Source organism: Limulus polyphemus, unplaced genomic scaffold (genome assembly GCF_000517525.1).
Source record: "Limulus polyphemus unplaced genomic scaffold, Limulus_polyphemus-2.1.2 Scaffold5286, whole genome shotgun sequence".
NCBI classification, from domain to species: Eukaryota; Metazoa; Arthropoda; class Merostomata; order Xiphosura; family Limulidae; genus Limulus; species Limulus polyphemus.
Window position 1 is genome coordinate 50,130 of NW_013670896.1, and position 5,269 is coordinate 55,398.

The 5,269-nt window shown below is 35.0% G+C and overlaps 1 protein-coding gene across 1 annotated transcript in view; it reads right to left on the reverse strand.

Moving 5' to 3' along the window:
- The window catches only part of LOC106472381 (alpha-crystallin B chain-like), a 36,781-nt gene extending 31,801 nt beyond the window's left edge, over positions 1-4,980 (reverse strand). The window contains exons 1-2 of the mRNA XM_013933020.2: positions 4,834-4,980; positions 4,034-4,282 (exon numbers count right to left, since the gene is read on the reverse strand). The gene's annotated coding sequence lies outside the window, so the exon portion shown is untranslated. The remainder of the gene's footprint in view (positions 1-4,033; positions 4,283-4,833) is intronic.
- Between the last annotated feature and the right edge of the window lie 289 nt (positions 4,981-5,269).

The following is a 5,269-nucleotide window of genomic DNA, read 5'->3' on the forward strand; positions in this document are numbered from 1 at the left end:
TTATTAAAGATATAATACTACTACACGAACGTTTGTTAACCGTAATGTTTATTAAAGATATAATACTAGTACACGAACGTTTGTTAACCGTAATGTTTATTAAAGATATAATACTACTACACGAACGTTTGTTAACCGTAATGTTTATTAAAGATATAATACTACTACACGGACGTTTGTTAACCGTAATATTTACATTTTCTGTTGTTGTTTTTGTTTCAGAATTTCGTGCAAAACTACTCTAGGGCTAATTACGTATAGCCTTCTCCAAGTTTGGAATTGATAGGTTAGAGAGAAGGCAGATAGTCAAAATATCCAGCACCTTCTCGTGGGCCATTCTTATCTGACCAAATAGTGGGATTTGACTGTCACTCTAATAGCGCACCCATGGCATACAAGTGTGGAACGCCCGGCTTTGTAATTTTTAGAAAAGAAAAATAATCGGTACTAATTTTTATAACAAAACAAAGCTCGAACAACAAGTCATCGTTTTATTTTTAAAGACATGTTGGTCATCGTCAAGAACCCCCCTCGGAGAAATAATGCAGCATTTCCAGCGAAAAATAAATGTACGTATTTCGATGAATATATTAATATCATTCCGTTTCGCCTTCATGTACGAGAACTTGTCTTTTAAAAGATTAACAAATTAATATACAAACTTGGTTTTGAACTTTAAGTACACGATTTTCATGTGATATTATAACATTAATTCAAACAGATTTATAGCACTTGACAGACCAAATTCATTTTAACTTGAGGTTGGGCTTAGTATAGTGGTTAGTACTGTGAATCTGAGGATTCGTGGTTCGAGACTCCTTGTCATAAAAACGCGATCCACACTTTGGGGCTGTAGGTGTGTTGTACGAGTGACAGTCAAATCCTAGAATCCGACCAGAAACAGTAGCTTAAAAGTAGGTTGAAGGTACTGTTGATTAGCTGCCTTCTCTTTAGTTTATCAGTTCAGAATTAAGGAAAGCTATGCGCAGATAGCTCTTGTGTGGCTTTATACAAATTTATGAAACAAAAAACACCGAAACAGTCACGTTAATGTGCTAAAAACCTTTTGATGAAGAAAGCTCTTTGAAATGAAACTCATTAGATTCCCCATATTAGAAATAACTAGAATGTGCAATTTTAAATTAGTGTTTCTCTAAATATTTCAGAAAGTTGAAAAAAGCACGTGACTCGTACAAAGTATAAACCTGAGTTTGCTGTAATGTTTCATTATTCACGTGGCTGAGAGTTATTCCCGAAGAGACTGCTTTTTCAAAGCGAATATTTTGATTTAAAAATGCTCTGGAGCTGTCTGGAAAGAAGTGCTTTTAACGTTAAACCCCAATAACTTAGATTATTTGCCGAGGTAAACTGTGATGAAAGATAAAGACTGAAGCTGCATCATATCGATCCTTCGGTTATTAATGAAAATTCGCACATGTACGTTTCAAATGAAAGGAAATCGGACTGGAAACGAAGCGATTTTCTGTCTTCAGTGATCGTGACGTAACAACAATGCACTACAGGGTTGCCAGATGGTTGTGAAGATTTATGGTCAGATTAATGGTTAAAAAAGGCCAACTCCTAAACTCCATACAAAACACTACTATAAAACAAAAATCGATCTTAAAAATATCATATTTTATTATAATATATAATAAAAAAATTATAATACTGTTACGTCTCCGTTTGTTAATTAACTTTCCGTAACTTCGTTCCGACGAAACTTTAGCGACACAAGTTCTTTACTTAATAAACCTGGTTTATTCTTTCCGAATACAACTTTACCGATACACTTAACTTCAACAATCGCGCTAAACAAACGCTATAACAACGAACGTGCTCAATAATACTTCTGACTGCAGATCAATTACTCACTATCTCCACACACATTGCATTACCTTTATCTCGCGTCACGTTGTCCCCTCTTATATATACCAAACTACCCTATATCTAGCAAATACTAGAGCATTCGCCAAGATACGGGATAGTTCTAGAAACGTGGCGTCACGGTAGTCATGTGACTCGCTGACGCAACAATACACTAAGAATTAAAATAACTCGTCTCAAATTACAATAAAATTGTTAAGTCCTCATCTTCTTCTTGTTCCTCTAAGGCAATTTGCTCATTTTGTTTTGTTACTTTCTTTTCGCAATATCATAATACGGTTTCCACTTAGGTTATCAGATTTAAGAAATAAAACTCGTTTAATTTCTTCAATGTCCGCACTGAAATACACGTCACAGCATGTAAAACGTTCTACCACTACTTATTAATACAGCGCTAGTAGTCTTGTACGAAGTTGTACAAGCATCGTTTCATCTCGTAGAGGTATATATAAATATAAACAGAAACGAAATAAAATTGTACGGAAAATTGAACAAATTTACTCAAACATTTTTGGCCAAAATATGAAAAAAGGGGCAAACCTAAATTTTAATGGCCAGCCACGGTAGAAAAATGCCAACCTGGCAACCCTGATGCACTAAACAACAATGAGATTTTCACACGCGGGCACGTGCAGGCCGTGTTACTGTGGTAAGTTTCCACAGAAGACCGTGCGCTGGTTTTGGTGAAAACCTGCTGTTTGTCATTGTCCACATCTATGGCTATCACACAGGACTCTCAAAACATGACAGAAAAAAAAAAATTAGGAATCAGAACGAAGGATTGAAATAATCCACAATAAACGCGAAAAATATTCCTATATTTATTTATGCATACATAAAATGTTGAATAATTTTGACTGCCGTGGGTGAAATAACTGACTATACGCGTTCTACTTTTTATTTTAAACAGTATGTTTGAAACTGACACCACAAATAACCAAAGAACACCAGAGGGCTCTCAATACTACGAGAGTAATTAATATTGGAATATAAAAAAATAATAAACACGATTTAAGTTATAGGTAAATGAGCCTAGCGTTTTATGCATTTTAAAAATGGTATCTTAATTTATCTGTTTCTATTTTATTTATCTTTTGACAGGCATTGTAGACAGCACAACGTTAGTGTTTCTTTGGACTTATGAAGTTTGGTTGTCTTAGTTATTCTGTAACGCAACCTGTAGTAACGCAACCTGTAACATCAACTTTTATAACTTTTGATAATAATAATTATTCATATCCTTTTTTTTGGTTGAACCGATTTACCGAGACAGCTCCGGAACGGAATGCTTTGTAGAACAACATTTCATTTTGTTTGTTTTCCATTATTGTTACACGTAATATTACAAGGACGCTTATCCAGTACTGGATTTACTGTTGTTGTTGTTTTTTCTTATGAAATACCTTTTAAAACAGTCACGAAAATAATTTGGATGTGTACAGTGCTGGACTTGGCGTGTCCGAGTTCTAAATTGCTCTGACTGTCAGTTTGATTATTCGAGGTTCTTGGCCCGTTGACGCAAAAATGCGTTACGCACTTTGGAGCTGTAGGTGCGATATAATAATGACAGTCAAATTCCATTATTCGGTCCAACCAGAGTGGCCTGGGAGTTGGCGTTGTGTGCTGTTGACTATTTGCCGTTCTTTTAGTCTATAATTTCGAAATTAGGGACAGCTATGCACAGGCAGGGCCGGATTGAGATATGTGGATACCCTCAGGCAAATATCCTAATGGAGGCCCTTTCAAATATAATAATAATAATAAAAAACTTTATTGTTATAAAAACAAATATTCAAATATAAGAAATAAATATATAAATCAAATATCGCAATATTCATAATGTTAACAATATATTTGCGGGGGGTCCTGAGGCAGCTGCCTCGTTTGCCTAATGGTTAATCCGGCACTGGTAACCCCTTCGTGTATCTTTGCGTGAAAATTCTGAAACAAACAAGTGAATAGGAATAGTACAAGAAATGGCGAAGCCATCACCTTTAGACTGGAAGCTCAGATGCATATTTAACAATATGCTTTCTAAAACTAAAATCTGTTTTAACATTTCGCGACTGCTTAATGTTTCGGTTAAGAGTTTGAAAGCCCAAAAAGTCCAAACTGCCTTTGAACAGACTATTTAAAGAACACTTACTTGATACTTATGTAAGATGCCAAACTATTCGCCCTGCGTAACTTGCGCCCGTCCACTTGGGAGGTATATGGTCTGTGTAGTCGTCTCGCTGGGCGACCGTCTGGCGTTTGAGAATCGGTATCGATCGATACTGTAGGAGTGCTTCTGCACGTTCACTATGTCTTCATCAGACCGCCTCTTTGTATATGTCCATTTTTGTTGGAGGTCGATGACCGCTTCTTCACTGACCTGTGGTCTTGTTGTTAAACCCTACATAGTTATAAGAGTTATTACCATGACTGATTTAAAACTGGCTTTAATTTTATCGTTGTATTTAGTCTAATTAATATTCGGTTTTAATTCGGAATGGAATGAATATCTTGAAATATGTGTCTTAATATTAAAGTTTTATCTCCCCCCAGTCTTAATTAATTATTTTTTGTTGTCTAAAATACATCATGAAATTATAAATTTCATTAAATTGAACGAGAATAGACCAGATATTGTACTAAATCTTAAGCAGGGTAGTTAGACGCTGATTTAAAGCGTCACGTAGATCACACGTGCCCCTAAGTGTCTCAGCGAGAAGTCTGAAGGCTTATAATGCTAAAAACTAGGCTTCCATGCTCGTGATGGGCACAGCACAGACAGCCCAATGTGTAGCTTTGCGCTTAACAACAAACGAAAAGATCACACAACAGAACGTTTTGTATTAACAAGTTAGGCTTACCATTTACTTAAGTGTTAACTGCTTACTAATAGGTTAGAATACCTTTTGGTTAAACGTTTATTTCTTAGATATTTAAAAATTTCCTTCTTACCTTCTTTGCCTTTTATTTAAATATTTGCTCAAAATATAACTTATGTTTATTAACTTCTATTTATGATACAAACAACTAACCTAATTACACGTTACTTCTTAATTAACCCAAGTCTACTTCATATATTTTTTTAATTTGCTTAGTTTTTTCTTACAATATTATTTACTTCGCATCTGCGATAATCGCCCCTAGTTTCGGAACTGCTATCCCTCTAGTGTAGAACGTCAAACTTAGGGACCGTTAGTGTAATAGCCATCTAGTAGCTTTTCGCTAAATCCAACAAACTACTACTTTGTATCCACTTATAATATTATTCTTATACAATTACATGCTCCTTACCTTTTACGCGTTTACTTTTTAACTACTTTAAAGTTTACTTCATTACAAATCTTCTTACTTGGTCGTTTACTTACATTATTACACGCATAACTTATTT